General features: G+C 41.6%; 1 long non-coding RNA gene and 1 pseudogene across 1 annotated transcript; one reads left to right on the top strand and one right to left on the bottom strand.

The window, feature by feature from the left end:
* Positions 1–6: 6 nt before the first annotated feature.
* LOC115942331 (uncharacterized) lies at positions 7–9,509 on the bottom strand. Its single transcript, XR_014142569.1, has 4 exons — positions 8,611–9,509; positions 5,471–5,562; positions 3,581–3,701; positions 7–3,289 (listed from the first exon to the last, which is right to left on the bottom strand). It is a non-coding gene; the product is annotated as an uncharacterized LOC115942331 (long non-coding RNA).
* On the top strand, positions 7,422–8,159 carry LOC102727011 (folate receptor alpha pseudogene; annotated as a pseudogene).
* Positions 9,510–9,976: the final 467 nt, after the last annotated feature.

Below are 9,976 nucleotides of genomic sequence, written 5' to 3'. Positions count from 1 at the left end.
GAGAGAGGGATATAGAATAAAAAGAGGGTTTATTTTCATAAGATGACAGATAATAGCTCATGTTTGTTGATGCGAAGGAATCAATACAGTGGGAGAAACTGACAATGAAAGAGAGAGAAGGTCTGCTGTTGAATTAAAGTCCTCGAAATGCGGACGCATGAAAAAGCACTAATGGAAAGGCTGGTACGTATTCATTTCACCAGGAAGGAGGCAGAGCGCCCAGGCACCGACTCCGGCACACCGCACACAGCGTTAGGAAGATGAGAAAGGGCTGCTATTTTCTCCACGGAGTCTCAAGCAAGGTGATCAGCTTCAAGTAAGGACGATGGAGTCTATCAATCACATTGCTATAAAACAAAATCATCCCCCCAAACCTTAGCAGCTCATGAGATCCTGTTTTCCTCACAGTTTCTCGGATTTTCATCTTTGCCCAGAAGCCAGTTCTTAAATTTAGCCTTGTTTGCTTTCTGAAGATGCCGGGAAATTTTAGACTGATAATTCCTGGTTCTTTTGTGTTTAAGTATCTTTTCTTTAACAGGTCTCTCTCTTCTCTCAACATTTTACCATAAGCAGAAACTATAAGAAGAAGCCAGGCAGCATCTTTACCATTCCGCCTGGCGATTTCCTTAGCTAAACCACCCAGTTCTTTATGGACATTTGCTACTTTCCACATGAACACAGATGACAGACAGTGTTGCTAAACTTTCCACTTCTGCACAAAAAGGATCCCTTTTCCTTCCATTTCCAGTAATATGTTACTTTCCTTTAAGCCTTCCACCCACAGTCTCCTGAAAAGCCAGGAAGCTTCTTCTCACAGACTCTTCAGGATGCTTCAATTTTTCTCTAACATTTTCCTCAAAGTCCTTTCAGCTTCTGCCTACTGCTTCGTTCCAAAATTTTTGGAATTTTTTAGGTTTGTTATAGACGAATTCCACTTTCAAGTGTCAAGATCTATAGTAGTTACCTATGACAAATCACCCCCAAACTCGGCAGCTTGAAACAACAAACAGTTATTATCTCATAGTTTCAGTGAATCAGGTATTTGCAGAAGGCTTACCTGGGTGACTGGGGTTCGGGGTTTGCCAGAGGTTGTCATCAAGATGTCAGACAGGGCTGGAGGATCTGCTTCCAAGACTGCTAACCCACAAGGCTTTTGGCTTTGACCTCATCCTTCCCACGAGGCCCTCTCCATAGAGATGCTTTTTACATGGCAGTTGGACTCCTTCAGGGTGAGTGATCCAAGAGGGACAGAGACCAAGGGAAGCCACAATGCTTTTTATGACCTAATCTCAGAAGTCCTACGTAGTCACTTCTTTTTTTTCCAGTTTTGTTAAGGTATAACTGACAAAATTACAATATATTTAAAGCATACAACATGATAATTTCATATATATATGGTCACTTCTGCCATATTAGTTTGTTTGAAATGAGTCACCAGGTCCAGCCCATATTCAAGGGAGAGGGGACTTAAACTCCACCTCTTGAGAGGAAGATTATTAAAGAATTTGTGGACATATTTTAAACCACCATAAAGAGGAATGAAGAAGGCCTGTGGAGAGAGATGAGAAACAGCTGTTTCTGAGAGTGGTGAAATGAATGTAAGATTGCTAGAAAATTTAGAAGTATTTAAAGAAAATTTGGAGTTCCCAGTTACGATCTGTGATAATGAATTAAAAGGATCAGTCAAGCCCCCTGAATCTGTTGGCCAGATTAGATGCCTCTATCCCATGCTCACTCCTATTGCTTTCATCAGAGAGATGTGCGGTATTTGTTTACTTGTCAGTTTCCCCCACTAAATTATGAGACTTTCAGTGTCAAGGACTGTGAACTCGCCCTCACATGACAGATATTTAATGAATATTTGTAAAATCATTAAATCTGTTTCAAACTCCTGCCTTTAGTCAAGAAAAGAGGAGGGACAAGATGGAAAAGGAAGCTGCAACACAGCCCAGAAACAGAGGAGGGTGGAAACAGTAAGGTAGATGGGCACTTGCAGGGTCACAACATAACCTGGAAAGAGAAGAGCATCATTAAACTTGCCAAAGAAACTAGGTTATTACTAACCAGTTCTCTAGGTTTGCCACTAGATAGAATTCAAGCTAGCTCTGCACTCCTCCCAATCCAGGCTTCGAGACCCAATTCTAATAAAACATGGAGTGTTTTCTATCATAGTCATAACAAATTACCTCAAACCCAGTGGCTTAAAACAACACAAATGAATTAACTTCCAGTTTTGTATGTAAGAAGTCTGATGCCAGTTTCACTGGGCTAAAATTAAGCTATTGACAAGGCTGCATTCTTGTCTCGAGGCTATAGAGGAAAGATGGTTTCCTTCTAGAGGCCACTCACATTCCCTGGCTCATGGCCTCCTCCCTCCATCTACAAAGCCAGTCTAGTTTCTTTCACACTTCAAATTTCTGTTCCTTTTTTCACTCCCATCTATCAATCTCTCTCCCCACTCCCCTTTCTCTGACTCTGACTGCAACCAGAAGAGGGGCCCTTATGATTAGAATGTACCCACCCAGATAGTCCGAAATAGTCTCCCTCTCTCAAGGTCTTGGCCTTAATCCTATCTAAAAGCACTTTATGCCACATAAGGTACCACATTCACAGGTCTGGGGATTAAGACATGGACATCTTTGTGGAGGTTGTTATTCTGCCTAGCACAAGGCTACAGAGATAGAAGAGGAGATGATGCCCAGATGGGAACTAAAGGAGACCATACACTCATACAGGTCATAAAACCAACAAGGATTTAATTAAGTGCAGAAGGAAATTTTTAACTTTGATTACTCAGTTTACTTAGCACTACACAGGAGGTCAAAAATTCTAGATGGTGAAGCAAGGCACAGGAGGTAAAGAGAAGAGTGGGTACCAAATCCGGAAAATACCACAGACAAATTTCTGTGCCCCAAAACTATCGCTGCGATTTGGTGGTTTCAAAGTTAAACACAAACAACCATATATTGCTTCTCTTCAGTAAGTTACATATCTCAAAATAGCTCAAATTCCTTGTTTTCCTTCCAAATGCAATGTTCCATTCACAAGCCACCAGGTGGCAGAGAAGAGTAGAAAAATAAATTCTTAAATCCAATAATTTTTTAAAAACCCAAAAAATAAAAACCAAAAAACAACTTTTCTTATACTTGGAAAAATCCAGCCCTCTGGAGGTGGTGGAAGGGGGGGGGGGCAAACGCAAACATTTTAAGGTAGAAAAGCACCTTACTTTTTTCAAAAGCTTCCAGAGACATCAATTTCACAATTTTCCTCCAGGTGATACTGGAAAAATCTGTTAAAAATGTGTATCAAGACAGTGTAGCCAAGATTAGCTCAAAGTAGTTAAGAAGCAAATGTATAAGTTCAGAAAAAAACTAAGAATCACTTTAAACTTAAGAAGAAGCTCCCAAAACCAAACAAACAAAAAGGTCAAAAAAATAAATAAAAATAAAAATAAAAAAATAAAACCCACTGCCTTGGCCCAGCGTCTCCCTGAGGAAACTCAACAGCTGACCCCTGGTCATCCCCACTCAGGTATCCTTCAGACACCTCACATTCAACTTGTCCCACACAGGGAACTTACCATCCTCCTTCCACACTTCCTCTTCCTCCTGTTGCCTACTTCAGTGAAGAGCATTATCATCCACCTGGTTGCCAAATTCAGAAACCTGTAGGTCATCCTTCTTGCTTTGATAAACTTCCACCTGCAAACAGTGAGTATTTTATCATTCCTTTTTCTTCATCTACTGGAAATAATCCACTGGTTTTCCTCTTTCAGTAGTTATCCCAGAAATGACTGTGTGCATACTTACTTTACGAAAGCCAGTATCTTTACCCTATCTTCAGGTGATACGAGGATCTTTTAAAATGCATTATCCCCCTCCTGGATTAAATTATGGCTGTTGTTACTGTTGTGTATTTTACTTATTTAACCATCCTGGGACATTATTATTGCTGTTTTATAAAATCAGTGTTTACCCATACATTTGCCACCTTCTTTGCTCTTCTTTCCTTCTTGTACCTCAGCTCCTCCCTCAAGAATCACTTTTGTTCTGTCTCAAGTACATCCTTTAGAATTTCCTATAGGTAGCATCTGCTAGAGAGCAATTCTCTCTGCTTTTTGTTTGTCTGAAAAAAAAAAGTCTTTCTTTCACCCTCATTCTTGAAAGATATTTTTAATACCAGTTCTACACTGGCAGGTATTTTACGTGAGCCCTTTAAAGATACCATTCCACAATCACCTGATTTATATTGTTGCTGTTAGGAAGTTAACTATTAACCCAACTACTGCTCCTTTGAGGGAAGAATGAAGCGGGGGAAATCGGAGGGGTAGACGAACCATGAGAGAGGATGGACGCTGAAAAACAAACTGAGGGTTCTAGAGGGGAGGGGGGTGGGAGAAAGGGTTAGCCTGGTGATGGGTATTGAGGAGGGCACATTCTGCATGGAGCACTGGGTGTTATGCACAAACAATGAATCATGGAACACTACATCTAAAACTAATGATGTAATGTATGGGGATTAACATTAAAAAAAGAAAAGAAAAGAAAAGAAAGTCACCCACTCTGTTCCTCTGGTACTTCCGAGATTTTGTTTTGAGTTTCTATAATATGTCTTGGGTGGATTTCTTTTTATTGACCCTATTCGGGATTATTGAGCTTCTTTAATTCATTCTAAAAGAGTTTCAGTCATTATATCTTCAAATATTGCCTCTGCACCATTCTTTCTCAAGTTTTCTTACGTAACCCCAAATAAATCCTCTTACTCTACCCACCACACATCTTAATTCCACTTCCATGTTTTCCATCTTTTTTGTCTCTCTTGAAAGCATTCCTGATAGTATCTACAGATCTATCCTCTAGTTCACTAATTCTCTCTTTAGCTTTGATCAATCTTCTGTCAAACTGTTAAACTGAATTTTTATTAGGTTATATATTTATCATTTCTAGAAGCTCTATTTGGTTCTTTTTCAAATATTTTCTGCTCCTTTTTATAATTTTCTATTTCCTGAAGATAATTTTAGGCTTGTATTTTATCTTTTTAAATATTGTAAGCATGGTTGTATTAGCCATGGAAGACTAAGATATGTGGCAACAATAAATGACTCAAATATCTCAGTAGCTTACAACTACAAACATTTGTTTTGTGCTTTCTGTGTTCACTTTGGGTCAGCTGCAGTGCTGACCCACATCTTCTTTGCTATGGGACCAAGAATGACAGATAAGCCATTATCTGAAACATTAATGCCTGTCATGGGAGAAAGCAAAGAGATCTATGACCAAGCACAATGTAACCCTTAAATCTTCTGAAAGAAGCAATATACGTCACCTCTGCTTATTTTGAGTACAATTCTCTTGTAAAGATGGGCACCAAATTCCATGAATAATATTTAAAAAAACCCATCACAGCCCATGCTTCTTATTATTAAATATTAAATATTCAGTTCCCACCCCATCACATACAAAATACTTACCTCCTCCCCAAGGGAGAAGACCAGTCCCACACAGTCACTGCTTTGAGCTCAAAGTCCAAGATCTCTGATATGTGTTCAATTCGACATCAGATCTAGAAGAGGTTCATTTTAACCTAGATACCTGTTAACTAGTAATCCAAGTTATCTGTTCCACCCCACTCCAAAATATATACATGATAGTAGAACAGCGTCAGGCTAATGACAATAAACCCTCTCATTTGGAAAGGAGAAAGATGGAAGACACAATTCTAAATCCCACTGGGCAGACAATTACAAGCGTTCCTACTCTAGGAAAGTGGACTATTTCTTGAATAGGTCTTGTTTTCTCTACAGAGTGACTCCCTAAAACACTGCTCACCGTGGCCCTTGATTCTGCCCTCTGGCAAGGTGTTCCTTTTCAATTATTATTAGTCATTCTGAAGAGGGCCCTGGAAAATATGCCCTGCTTGAGGACTTAGCAGCTTTCTCTACATGTTTCCTTCCCATAGAATTATGGGGCCAACAATTACAGACTCTTTGAATGCAGGCTGGTGGTACTTTTGATGAAAAATTCTTTCTCAAAAACATACTTGATTTTTTATTTTATTTTAATCAGCTCCCTATATTAATAGCCATACCCATATTTCCTTTTTTTTTAAGATTTTATTTATGGGGGCACCTGGATGGCTCAGTTGGTTAAGTGACTCCCTTCGGCTTGGGTCATGATCCCAGGGTCCTGGGATCAAGCCCACATCAGGCTCCCTGCTCAGCGGGAAGCCTGCTTCTCCCTCTCCCACTCCCCCTGCTTGTGTTCCCTCTCTCGCTGTGTCTCTCTCTGTCAAATAAATAAATAAAATCTTTAAAAAAAAAAAAAAGGCAGGGGAGTAAAAAAAATAAGTAGATATATACATATGTAAGCCCTTGATAAATGACAGAGATGCCACTGCAAAGTAGTGGGAGAAGATGGTCTTTTCAATAAAAGGTTCTGGGATAATCAAGTATCTATGAGAACAAAATGAAATTATACTTCTAACTTACACCATAAAAATATCAATTTCAAATAGATTATAAACCTAAATGTGAAAGTCAAAACTGAAAACCTTTTGGGGCCGCCGGGAGGGTGGTGCGCCGTGATCGTATAGTGGTTAGTACTCTGCGTTGTGAAAACCTTTTGGGGATCCTGGGTGACTCAAGTCACTTAAGCGTCCGACTCTTGATTTCAACTCAGGTCATGATCTCAGTGTCGAGAGATCAAGCCCCATGTCAGGCTCCATGCTCAGTGCAGAATCTGCTTGGGAGTCTCTCTCCCTTTGCCCCTCCCTCCACCATGCATGTGCACACTCTCTCTGTCTCTCAAATAAATAAATCTTAAAAAAAAAAAAAAAAGCTGAAAAGCTTTTAAAAGACTGTACAGCAGAATATCTTCATGAATTCAGGACAGGGAAGAATTTCTTAAGCAAGATGCAAAAAGCACTAAAGATCGATCAGTTCAACTGCATTAATGTTTGTTGAACTTAGAGGTGAGAAAGAACATAATGAACTGAATCAGAAAATTACAGCAAAATAAAAGGTTAAAGGGGTACACCTAATTGGACTGAAATTCCACAAAGTTGGAAAAGTGATCTGAAATGGCAATGGGGAACTTGAGATAGATAGATAGATAGACAGACAGACAGCAGACAGCTATAGCTAGATAAAGCCAATTCCATTAAGTGCAATAGTCATGTTCTATAAATTTGCCATGAACAGTGAATTAGTGAACACTAGGAAAAACAGAGTTGGATTCTTGTGAGTCTCTAGTCACGTTTTTAACATCAATCAATACATAACCTTGTTTTGAATTTTTGTTTAAAGATACTTCTGTTTAGCTTATAAAGCCAGAAGAGAGCTCTGAGGGGTCCAGTGGTCCTTTACCTGCTGAGGTCTTCGGAGGGCTTAACCTCCCTGGTTGTCACAGGATTCAGAGACTGACATGGCCCAGCTGGTGATAACACAGCTGCTACTCCTTCGGGTGGGGGTAGCCGCAGTATGGGCAACCCAGCCCAGGACTGAGCTTCTCAATGTCTGTATGGATGCCAAGCCCAGAGGACAAGCTGCACAAGCAGTGCAGCCCCTGGAAGAAGAATTCCTGCTGCTTTGCCAACACCAGCTGGGAAATCCATAGGATATTTCCCACCTGTACAGATTCAACTGGGACCACTGCGGACAGACAGCACCTGCTTGCAAACAGCACCTCATCCAGGACACCTGCCGGTATGAGTGCTCCCCCAACCTGGGGGCCCTGGGGCCAGCAGGTGAGCCACAGCTGGCACGAAGAGCGTGATCTGAACGTGCCCCTGTGCAAAGAGGACTGTCAGCACTGGTGGGAAGGCTGCCACACTTCCTACACCTACAAGAACAACTGGCACAAGGGCTGGGACGGACATCAGGGTATAACCGGTGCCCAGTGGGAGCTGCCTGCTACCCCTTCCATCTCTACTTCCCCACACCTGCCGCTCTGTGGAGTGGGATCTGGAGCCACTCCTACAAACTCAGCAACTACAGCTGAGGGAGCGGTCGCTGCATCCAGATGTGGCTTGACCCAGCCCAGCGCGACCCCAACAAGGACGTGGCGAGGTTCTGTGCTGAGGCCATGAGTGGGGCTGGGCTCTGTGGGCTTTGGACTCTCCTGCTCAGCCTGGCCCTGATGCTGCTCTGGCTGCTCAGCTGAGCTCCTTTTACCTTCTGATACCTGCCCAGCCCTGCCCTGTTCAGCCCCATAGCTCCCAGCTCACTTCCTGTTCCTTGGGGGCGGGGCTCTGACTGACAGTTTGAATAAACCAGACACCCAACATGTAAAAGACAAAAACAAAACAAAACAAAAAAATAAATAAAGAGACTTCTGTTTAAAGATACTTATTTAATACACTCATGCAACAGCTGTATAACTCACGCCCGAATGAAGCTTATCTAACACAGATATTTAATCTGTAAGGCACATTACAGCCTTCCTGCACTTGGGAATACTGGACAGCACTCCAGCACTATAGATGGGGGACTATTTTAAACAGGGAAATCACCAACAAAAAGCATAAAAATGTGAAAAATATGGCACTAAATAGACCACAAAAAGGACACTTGAATACAGTATGAGAGCTGAAACAGAGAGTCCGAATAGTTACCTTGTTCAGCGTGGTGCTCATTGGGTGATCTGAAGTTTTCACCACTCCGCGTATGTCCACGAACAGCCACTAAAGCAGGGTATTGGATTTGGGGGTTACAAATAAATTTTAGCAAACAAGTGAATTCACAATATGGAATCTTTGAGGATCAACTGAATGTACACGATCTGTGAGAAGGGCCATGTGAAGTTCTGAATGAAATGGGCAAGAGGGTCTAAGAGGGGAACAGTACCTGCAAGGCCTTGCATTGTGAGGAATACCCAAGGACGAAAGAGATGAAAGGAATATTTGGAATTAACTGACCCCAACATTTCAAATAAAACTCTAGTGAAAGTTCTTTTGGAGGTTTTCATGCTTTGACACATTTATCCGCCATACCATCACAGTACACTGTTTAGGCCTGGATATGAGGGTGTACCCAACATGTCCAAACATCACTGTGTCCCAGACTGTCACTTCCCTAGGATAATTCCTAGAAATGAATGTGGGTTAATACTGACTCACAAATGAGGTTCTTGTTGATAATGTGATACTGTTTGTAATGGGGGTAGACCATCAAGAGGAAATTTGTTAAATTATGTTTTATCCATAAGTTATTATTATCAAAGGAGTAGTTTCTTTGAAATATCTCCTGGCTAATATTACCAATTCCCACCTCTACTTCTACCCTCCCTCACCAAACCTGATCAGCCATCATGAAAGAGAGGTAAGAGAAGGTGAGATCCGATCCTAAGACAGGTATAAAAGTGAGCCACCAGCTCAGAGTTCCTGTAAAGAGGATCCCACTGCTCCCTACTAACACTTCTCTCGAAAACTGGAGTTGGGAGGGGTGCCTGGGTGGCTCGGTCGTTAAGCATCTGCCTTTGTCTCAGGTCATGATCCCGGGGTCGTGGGATTAAGCCCCGCATTGGGCTCCCTGCTCTGCGGGGAGCCTGCTTCTCCCTCTCCCACTCCCCCTGCTTGTGTTCCCTCTCTCGCTGTGTCTCTCTCTGTCAAATAAATAAAATCTTTAAAAAAATAAAATTTAAAAATTAAAAAAAAAACTGGAGTTGGGAAGAACTTGATAGGTCGTGGGGAAGGGGAGAGACACAGAGATATGAAATAAAGTTGGAGAAGTGTTTAATCTATATACCTTGACAAAATTTTTTTTAAAAAGTGTAGAGCTATGGGCGCCTGGGTGGCTCAGTCGGTTAAGCGGCTGCCTTCGGCTCAGGTCATGATCCTGGAGTACCGGGATCGAGTCCCACGTCAGGCTCCCTGCTCAGCAGGGAGTCTGCTTCTCCCTCTGACTCTCCTCCCTCTCATGCTCTCTGTCTCTCATTCTCTCTCTCGCAAATAAATAAAATCTTTAAAAAAAAAAAAAAAA

The sequence above is a fragment of the Leptonychotes weddellii genome, unplaced genomic scaffold, assembly GCF_054177405.1.
Source record: "Leptonychotes weddellii isolate Sample4059 unplaced genomic scaffold, ASM5417740v2 HiC_scaffold_6695, whole genome shotgun sequence".
Taxonomy (NCBI): Eukaryota; Metazoa; Chordata; class Mammalia; order Carnivora; family Phocidae; genus Leptonychotes; species Leptonychotes weddellii.
Note: the sequence above shows the minus strand (reverse complement) of the source record. Positions and strands in the feature narration are given on the sequence as shown.